This window comes from Tupaia chinensis, unplaced genomic scaffold (genome assembly GCF_000334495.1).
Source record: "Tupaia chinensis unplaced genomic scaffold, TupChi_1.0 Scaffold139431_1, whole genome shotgun sequence".
NCBI lineage: Eukaryota > Metazoa > Chordata > Mammalia > Scandentia > Tupaiidae > Tupaia > Tupaia belangeri.
The window spans coordinates 2335374-2346067 of NW_006199316.1; positions in this window are offsets into that span (position 1 = coordinate 2335374).

Genomic DNA, 10694 nt, shown 5'->3' on the forward strand with positions numbered 1-10694 from the left:
GCTGAACCTGAGGGTCAAGTGAAGTGGAATTCTGAAGGGGCCACTCCAGGGGGACAGGCTGGGCGAACGCAAGTTGCCCACAGCCAGGGGGAGAAGGAGGATATTGACGTGGTCTGGTCTCGACACCCCTGTCCCCATCTACCTGTGTCCAGCTAAGTCACAGCAATGCTCCAAAGTTGGAAGGTGAGAGAGAGAGAGTGGGAGGGTGCCTAGGGAAGGCTGGAGAGCACAGCTTCCGGCTGGCTCTGCCATTCCTGAGGAGTGAGTGCTCCCGCTGCCTGGGCATATGGGGAGTCCCCAACCTCCACACTTAATCAGCTCCCGGAGAGCAGCCAACAGCTATGAGATGTTGGCCATGGGCAATATGTTGCCTGGCTTACTCCTCTCAAAGAGGCGAAGAAGGAGCAGCAGCCACATCTTGGGTGGAAGCAGGAAAGAGGTAGCCAAGATGGAACTGAAACTCAGCCATCGAAGGGCACGAAATGTCCCCTGTGTCTCATCTGCTTTTTGCCTGGGTTGTGCTCTGGAAAGAAAGCCCCACTGGTAGAACTGTGGCTTTAGCAGGTGCCAGTTGAGTAGCACACCACTCCAAGATCAGCGTCCTCCCCCTGCCGATGCCTGCCTTTCACGGAAGTCTTCACAGAGATCACGCTGCCCAGCCCTCCGCAGGCACTCAGGGAACAGAGATGACTGTCATTATGTTACCGTTCCCTGGGTCAGAGACGTAGAGGATTCACTGGGTTGCTATCCCATCTCTAAAAGGACACCCCCAAAGGGCTCTGTAACCTTGAGCACTAGAAGTGACACCACCGCCCTCTGCAGCTCCTGCCAACCTCGAGGGAGCACGAGAGACCAGCTCCACCAGCGAGTTTTTGCACCCAGGTGGGAGGGGCGGGGAGGCAATGTGAAAATTAGGAAACAAGATCGCTTTGTGAACTCATTAAACATGTGCCTGCTCGCATCTCCACGCGCTTCTCCTGTTCCTGCGCTGGGTCGTGTGCCTATTATTAACCACCACCCTCGGAGAGGAAACGTGCGCCTAATCCCAGGAGCACAGCGTGGGGGAGGCGGTGTCCTAATATAGTGTCGTCGACGAGCTTCCACACAGTAGAACGGGGTTCACAATCCATCGTGGGCTCTCAGGTTTGCAGAACAAAATCAAGCTCCTGGACAGACATGGAAGGCCTTTATCCCAGGGGCCCTAACCCCCTCTCTATCTGCCTTCCACAACTCCTGTTATACGTCACCCAGGCCAACCATGCACTGAAGCTGGCCTAGTGACCATCCACACGCTGTTCCTTTATTCGCTATGCATCACCACCACCCCAATGTCTTCCTTGCCCATCCTTGCCCTTCGGTATCTACTGGTCCTCAACCCTTCCCTCTAGGTTTCCTTTTCCAACAGGCCAGTCCCCATGCCTCCGTCCAAAGTAACCTCACCTTTGCCTGAAGCCCCATCGCTCTAGGCTCATCTGTCTTCCACGGCATTATTGTATTATGTGACAAGACTGTCACTTTCCAGTGTGCTTTTCTTCCCTTCTGTGTCCTGCTCACTGCCAGATTCAGCCTGTATTCTCCAACAGCACCCACAGGCCAGGATGGGATTTACAAGCAATTCCTAGGCCATGGAAGTCCAGCATTCTGACCTAGAGCGCTGAGGCTGGCATTCTGGGCTCGGTTCCCATTCAACTGCATCTCTCATGTTTATGTTCATGGCTGTCTTCTGAGCCAGGCAGACTTCTCCTTTGGCAGAGGACCCGGTCTGTTCCTCTCTGCCCTACACTCCAGTGCATGGCAAGCAGTAGGTTTTGGTAAATAGCTATTCACCATTAAATAAATTAGAAAACAAACAAGGGCTGGTTATAGGGCCGATAGGTGGCATAATAGTTATGGTGCTGGACTTCCACATGGTTGATCATGGTTCGAACCCTGGACCTGGACCTGGTGGCTTGAAAAATCACTCTGGGTGCATGGGCAAGCACACTTAAAATCTCAGGAGGGGAGTGGAGGAGAAGGGATTGTGGTGTGGCCATCCCCCTGGGAGGTGATTTCTCACTTTGCTTCTCACTGTTTCTAGTCTCTGGTGAATGCACACACTCTTTGGCAAGAACCTTTTAAAAAAAAATTAGAAAACGAACTAATCAATTAGTAAAAAAGAAAGAAAACACTGAGTCATCAGCTCCTGAAGAACAGCATCCTCTTATCGATGTTCTTCCCCCTTCCATGCTCAGACGGCAGCAATAACAGATACGGGTTGCTCCGAACTCTACTCAGGGCCTCATACTTAAAACAAAACATTCATCTTCACAAACACTCAGACATTCCTCCCCCAACCTTAGCAAAGTGAGGTTACGTAAGTCAGCCAGAAGGTGAAGTAAAAAGACTGTGTTAACAATTTTAAGTGCCACAGAAAGAGATCATTTTAATGGATACAGTATTTCCAGAGAAATGAAATACTATGATTGAGACCGAAGCCAAGGATGATAGTGAAATCTAATTTGAATCAATGAGGAAGGTCTACAAGTCAATTACTTTTCATTTCATTCCTCTGCAGTAAATGAAAGTCCAGGGCCCATAGCAAAAGTCCACTGGCATGGGTCATTTTACAATTGATGTTTACACATCACCGCGGCCACGGTAAACACGCTCTGTCAGACACATCCATATGTATTAGCTCATTGAATCCAAGTCAATCTCAATTTAAAGGGCACAGCGAATTATCCAACGTGAAGTTTTATTTCTCTTCCCATTTTATAGTTAAGAACGCTGAGTCTTAGGGACTTGTGCATCTTGCCCAAAGTCACTCAGACATCTGGTCGAAGTAGAATGAAACTAGAGATGAGATTATTTGACTCTTAAGTCCTAGGACCGTAATACAAAACCAGACCTAGTAAAGGGACAGATGGAAGAAGACGTAGAGACAAACAGTGCTTAGGGAAAGGAATCTAAGCGTAGAGAGCTGGATCCTGGTGCTTCCGAGGCTTCTGCTTGGTTTTCAAAGAGGCAGTTCTGCCATTCTTTTCAACACCATTAATACACTGACGTGCCTGAAAGAACTGTCCCCAGGCTCTGCTTGTGACCTGTGATACAAAGGTTTCCAGGGCACAATTTGGGGAATAAAGACTTCAGTGAGCTTAACAGTCCCACAGCCCGATCAAGGCCCAGTGCCACCCCAAGAGACCCAGGGATACAGAAGCATGTGGAAATTATTTGAAGGGGTTTCTTGATAAGACATCACTTTCCTTTGTTTTTCAGAAGTCGAAACATTTCTCTTTCAGACCCATCCCAACACAGAACCAGAACTCATGTCGCAATCAGGGACGCAGGGAAGGGAGGAAACGGACACTTGTGCTCCAGGTATTGCCTCTACGGTCCCCTCTCTCTCCAGTCCCACAGTCATTCTCACCCAGCCAGCGAGCATGCAAAGGCTCAGAAAGGTCAAGGGACTTACACAGTGACCAGTAGACAGTGGCAGGTCCTTGGCTGCAGCCCATGTTTTCTGGTCCCTGACACTCTTGTTCTTCCATCCCCGGGTCAGGGACAGAGCTCTGTCTTAAGAACCCTCCGAGAAGCCTCAGATCATCCCAGTAAATGTAAAGACAGAGTCTGTCTCGGGTGGTGCAGAGGACCAGATGACAACAGGAAAGCCCCTCTATGCTCATGCTAAGTGACATTTTATTCCTGGACAGGGCCTGACGGTGATCCTGTAGCAGCTCCAGAATCCTGCTCAGTATGCCTGGTCACAGGTGGTAGAGACAGGAGGGTCATGAGAAACAGACAGAAGGAGCCTGTTCAAACAGAGATGCAGTAGATGTGGGGTCATCTACATGTCCATCCTGTGCTGGACTACAGTGGGGGAGCTGAGGGGGAAAATGACGCTGACTGAGCACCTGCTCGGTATTATGTCCCAGGTTAAGCACTTTATATGTGTTATTGCATTTAGTCATCAAAATGATGTTGAGGTAGGCGGCTCGAGCCTCATTCCACAGAAGAAGAAAACGAGGCCTACAGGGGCTCAGGGACCTGACCAGTGTGCGAGAGCTGATTAGACCAAAGTTGGGCTGACTCCAGAGATTCTTTTGAAATAATGGGTCATTTTCCAATAGGAAAAGCCCTTGTCCCTAGGCAAGCATTTTCCTAGTCAGGCAGAGGACCAGCCCATTGATTTGGCCCACCTGAAATTAACCATCTGAATAGGCTCTGGCCTCCAAGAGCATCCAAAAGTATCTAAGCTTTCCCAAAACCATGGAGAATTCCAAGCAGGTGGCACCTTTCACTAGACAAGCACCTTCATTTTCCCCTCCACGTATCTTCCTTTTCCACCCATAGCACGCCGATTCATTCCCACCTTCTCCAGATCTAACACTACCCCCATGGTTAGGACGAGGATAGGAATCATAGAATTTCCTCAGGCCAAAGATTCAAAGAGACAGAGGCAGTTACCCCAACTCAGCAGTGATGGGAAAGACCCTTATCTGGGAAAAGTGAGACTTTCATTCACTCCTCAAATATGGGCTAAGCTGCCCATACCCCAACGCTGGCTGCAACCAATCTAGAACTTTGATTTCAGTGGAGAGATGGCAAATTAGGAGATAAGACCGAAAGCGACTGGTCAGGGGCACGGTAGGTAGACAGGAGAACTTGTCTGTGTCAGAGGCAGTGGTCAAGGAAGACTTGAGAGAAGACCGAGATACGGAGAAGAAGCCAGTCATGCAAACGTCCAGGGCAGTGACTTCCCAGCAGAGGGAGAAGTACAAAGCTTCCGTTTCCAGGAACACTGAGAGGGTCAGGGTGCCAGGGACTAGGGGAGCAGGGAAGGGGAGATGAGATCAGAAGTTGGCAGAGTAGGTAGAGCAGGCTATAAGGGCCCCAGCAAGGAGCTGGGGTTTCTTCAGAGTGTTCTGGGAAGCCACAGGAAGGTTTTAAGGAAGGGAACCACAAGAGCCGATTTACATTTTTTAAAGCTCTCTCCAGCTGCCTTGTGAGGGACTGGGAGTGGAAGGTAAGCAGGGAGGCTGAGGAGAACCTGCTGAGGAAGGGATGGAAAGCGGTTTGGGCTAGAATGGAAACAGAGAGTGGAAAGGTTTGGGCAGGGTGTGTGGGTAAATGTTTAACAACCGGCTCTCTGGGAGGAAAAGCTGTGTTTGTCGATTTGGGTGGGGTAAACACTGTCACCGTGGCCGATGTCAAAGTAGCAATGAGCCACACTGAATGAAGAAGCTGGGAAGAGCTGAGCACATTCCACTCTCACGTGCTGGTGTTTGCCGACCCCAGCACATAGCCAGGTGCTGGCAAGACTCGGCAGGACTTGCCATGGCCTGGCCAAGGGAGTGAGGATGTGAAATTGACGGTGATTCTAGAATTGGGCCTTGAGGAGGGGGAGGAACAGAGAAAGCACTTCCTGAATCATGGGTCTTGATCCATTTCCTGGCTTCTGGGTTCTTGTAGGGACGGGGCCTGGCTGCCCACTGGGAAAGCCCTCCTAGTGGCCCTCAGCATGGTCATGTGTGACCCCCCTGGGCTCTGGGCTTCCTGGGCACTGACCCCAGGCTTTAGCTCTCCCTGTTCGTTCAGCACCCAGCCCTCAGCCTGGTGTGAAGACAGAACTTCATGAAGGAAAATGCAATGACAAGTGACCTCAGTTTCCTCATCCACAGAATGCAAAGGTAATTTTAACTCCTTGAATCAAGATGAACCGGGAAATCAGATGACAGCTATGGAGCCATAGCCATGGGTTCACCAGCGTTATTACATCATCGACCCTCTCATCAACCCTGTGCACTGTACTACCCCACTGGACAGATGAGACAGCAAAGCTCAGAGTTCGCACGTGGTGTGGCCATAGCCACTGAGCTAAGCCGAGCTGGGCAGTCAGACTGACACGCTCAGCCGGCAGGGCCAAGCCAGCCACAGCTGGTCAGTTTCCATTTTCCCACCAGGAGCAGCAGCAGATGCCATGTGGGCTCGGAGGACACATCAGCCACTTCTACCTTGCCAAGCCCTGGCCATGACACATGAACAAAGTGAAATGCAGGTGAGGAGGAATACAGCTCTTTCCCTCTCCTGGTCAGGCAGGAGGACATGAGACTCCCTAGGACAGAGGAGGTCCTCCCTGCACTGGTAGGATGAGGGGTCCAGAGTGAAAGTGTAGGTACAGTGCCCGGCTGCCCACTGAGAAAGCCCTCCTAGTGGCCCTCAGCATGGTCACGCGTAGCCCCCTGGTAGAGACAGGTGATCTGGCCCTGACTGGTGAGTGGATTATTTCTCCAATCCCTCTGCATGAATAAGTATCCCCCAGGCTGACAGAAATGGGCGAGTGGTCTTGGGGTCAGAGTTGGGACTCCGTTCTTTCTCCCCCACAGCTGTGTAATCTCCAGTCACCTGTGCCCCAGCCTCTCTCATCTGAAGAACAGGAGCACTCGGAGGGCTGCGGGAGGACTGAGGGGCACACAGAGCAGATTAGGACAGCGAGAGTGGCAGCGTCATGACCATGCCTTTGCAGTCTATAGAGAGCCATTCCCTTGCCCCCAGTGCCCACTGACACAGTGTACGTAGACTGAGCAAGAGGAAAGAATGCCACCGACCACCTTGGAAATGTTACACAAATGTAAGCGATGCATTCGTTCCCTCGCACGCCGGGAAGTCTATAAATTGATGCCAAATGGAGCCTAATGGCCCTGGTAAATCATGATGCTTCCTGCAACTACCAGGCAGGGGAGCCTGAGAGGAGCCAAGGAGCTCAGCCTCCAGCACTCCCCCTTTCTGGGAGGGCCTTGAGACAGAACCCTTGGTGGGTTCCTTGATGGCTCCTGTTCTAGTAGCCCCTGCTACTCCTGCAAAAAGGACATTTGTTTTGAAATCACTGTCACTGAAGTCTGTCTGGTTTTGGTGCTCAGGGGAAAGGCAGAAAAAAAATCCAATCTGCTTGAGGAGACAGCGATTCACTTCATGAGAGGATGCTCTGCTTAAACAAGGATAGATTCCGTTTACTGAGCCCGCTCAGTGCCAGGCCCCAACCTGACCCTTGCACAACCTGTAATGGAGTTTGGATCATTAGACCCATTGTACAGAGGAGGAAACAGACCAGTGAGGTTAAGGAATTGGCCAGCTAGAAAGCAGCAGAGCTGAGACATCACCCAAGGGAGCCCAGTGCTAGAGGCCAAAGCCTCAGCCATCACGCCAGGTTGCCTCACCAGCTTCCCCAGTGCACAGAGCATGTATTTCCAAGTTCTAGGCTGGACTGCAAGCCTAGATTTAATGCAGAGGGCCACGGTCACAGATCAGATGGCCTCAAGGGCTAAAATGCAGATGGGGCCTCAGTTTCAAAGAAACCACTGGAGGTGGCAGGGAATGGGGCACCCTGTAGAGGAACACCATCTCAGTCTCATAAAAAAAATGATGTAAAAATGAGATGAAAAATGAGGGCCCTGTTACCATCTCAACATCCTTTTTTTCCCAAAGAAAGTTAAACAACCACAACTTTCACATGAAATCTAAAAAAAAAAAAAAAAAAAAAAAAAAAGCCAACATTATGCCTGTCACCCAAATCCAACGTTGCTGTCCCATTTCACAGATGGATAAATTAAAGCTACAAGCTTGGGACCAGGTGGTTGCACAGTGGTTAAGGTGCTGGACTCACACACAGCTGACCGCAGTTTGAGTTCTGGACCCAGAGGCCTGAAACTCCCACTGGGTGTGTGGGTGTGTGTGTGCCCCAAATCCCAGAAGGAAAATAGAGGAGAATGGATTGTGGTGTGGCCATCCCCCTGGAGGGTAATTTCTCCCTTTGTCTCTCCAGTGAGTGCACATTCCCTATAGCAAAAATCTCTCTATAAAACCCAAGAGCTTAGAATGCCTGTCTTTTCATGGGTAATCAGCGTGACTAAATACAGAGGCTTTAAAAATAGTCTGCCCCTCTCTGTCCAGCTAAGCCTCCCACAGCCTTGGCATGCACACCTCCTCCAGGACCAGGGAGCTCGCTCTGGTGACGGCAATTTGGATTGTCTTAAAACAGTTCTCATCTTGGGAGAGTCACCTGACTGTGCTACATTGGGGTGTGCCCAGTTTCTCACCCCCACAACTACCTCTGCCAACCCTCGGTGGTGGGTCTGGCGGGAGCAAAGGAGAGCTGTCTCTGAAACCCACCCCGGCCCAGGCACGAAGCTCGGTGGTCAGTACTCCACACACTAGTTTCCACCGACTCCTTTAAAAGCACAGAATCGCAGGCTCCCCACCCCCATTTACAACCCATGTTCAAGGAAGCTGAGTACCGTTCCTAAAGCAAAGTTGGTATATGACGGGGAGGGGATTCGAAACAAAGTCTGGTCCATTTCATGGCCTGCCCATCCATCTAGCCATCCCGCCAGCTAACCAATCTTTTCTTAAAGTTTATGTATCTTATTTATGAGAGAAGGTGTGTGCACACACATACTCAGGACAGAGGTGGCGGAGGGAGCGAGGTCCCGTCGACAGGGTCTTATCACGGTATGCTCTCTCCTTCGCCAGCCCTGCAGCACATGGGATCTTGGGTGTGCATTCATATCGGTGGCTTTGCAAGGTGACTCGGGATCTGCACTGTGGGCAGCCATGTGGTTTTCAGGACTGCAGTTCAGTATGCCACTGCCTCACCTTCAAGGCCCGGCCAACCGGCACATAGTTATTGAGAGCCTACTACATGTCGGGCGCTCCTATGGACACTGAAGAATACAACCCCCCCCACCACCACCATGCCACTTCCCTCATTTTTGTTAGGCAAAACCACCTGGGTTCGATCATGTGATCTTTCTGTGTCCGCGTCCAGACCATTCTTCTTCCTCGACTTATCAGAAGGAACATGTGTCCACATCCCTATTACTCAGGATAGAAGGTGACCCTTGAGCAGAGCCCAGACAAGCTTGTGGCTGAGAGTGACCCCTTCCCAACCTAGCACTCTCTCCTTCTAGTGACGGAAGCTCTGCTCATATCAGCGTTTCTGTCTGCCTTCCCACGAGCAACTTTAAAAAAAAAAAACTAAAACCATGAAAACTGTTTTCACAGCTGCTGCTACTAAACCATGTCTGGTCTTGGGATATTAGGTTTGAAGACCCAAGAAAAATGGAACTCTACCTAATATCTATTGAGCCCACTTTATGTGCTCAACATTTTATAAACATTTTAAGATTTGTATGACTGTTTGCATTTTCCAGCAAGAAAAAGCAAGGCTTGCAGAGGTTAGGGGACTTCCTGTGACCGTCTAGCGAGGGAGCCGGGGAGCTGGGATGTGAGCTCATGGCCGTCTGGCTCTGGAGCTTATGTTTTGTTTTGTTTTGTTTTTTCCCAAAGGGTTTCACATTTGTACCTGTCCAATTTCCTCTTCTTTGAACAGGACCGCTGCTTCAGACGGCTGTCTCTGAGCCAATACCATGGCGGCACTTTCCGCTTTTCTTACTACAAAGAATGATCCATCTAAGTCATCTGGTTCCTGATCACATCACTGTCGAGGACGGCAAACACCCCTGACTACCTAACTGGGCTTGTGGCAGAAAACAAACCGAACGACAGCCCCAGGGAAAGTAAGCACAGAACCGGAGCCGACCCCAGCCGCCTTCCAAATAAAGAGCTGCAGGAGAAGAGAACACCTTCCAGCGTCACATCGCGTCTGCAGGGCTGAGCTGGCCCCAGCACGGGCTAGCCTGGAGAGCCTCCATCATGTCCTTAAACGGACATGACTGTCCTGACAGTCCTGAATCTGCCGACCTAGACCAGATGCCAGGAGATGCCTCGAGATACGACCACAGTGAACGCCACGAGAGCAGCTCCCGCTGAAACCCAGCTCCAGGCCGCCGCTCCGGCCCACCTGTTGCCTGTGCCCTGCATGTTCTCTAACACAGCGCCCTGCTCCAGACCCCTCTCTGGCTGCCCCTTCCCTTCAGAGGAAATCTCGTCCTCACTTTGCGCTGAGGCTCCTCAGGAGCTGACCCCTGCTGAGCTTCAACCATGCCCTGGAAACTCATTCCTCTGTAGACCAGCGTTTTCCAGAGTAGGGTCCCAGAGCCCTAGGCCTCAAAGATGGTCTTAGTGTCCCATGAAGACGGGAATCTAGGGAATGCTGCAAACAACAATGAGACCTTAAGAACTCACAAAGGACATTAGTGTCAGATGTGACCGAGAAGTCTGGTCATGACAGATGCTTCACTTTAAGCCAGAATTTTGTATTTTGGGACAAAATTCCGTTTCTGAATAGTACCCAGGAACATCCCAACAGAAAGACTTCCATGTTCGTCCATACTGCCACCAATTACTCAGTTCTTCTTTAATGCCTTTTGCATATTGTCTTATGCTATGCCTCTTCCAACAACTGTGTTCTTTTTCTCTCTTTTTTGAAGAATTATTCAATTTTATTTATTCAGCCACTTATTTTAATTTTATCAGAGAGAAAGAGAGATAGAGAGAGAGAGAAGAGAGAAGAGAGAAGAGAGAAGAGAGAAGAGAGAAAGCAAGCCACCAGGTCCGGGGGATGTCCAACGCCTTTACCACCATGCCACCTACTGGACCCCCTGTGTTCTTTTTCTACCCACAAAACTCATTCATACCTCAGAGCCTGGTTCACCTTAAAGTCCCTGAGAAAAGCATTCCTGTAAACTCCAGCCTTGACTTGCTTCTTGCCTTAGTGATAGCACTTTTCACAGGACTTCTTAAAAGACATCTTTCCTGCT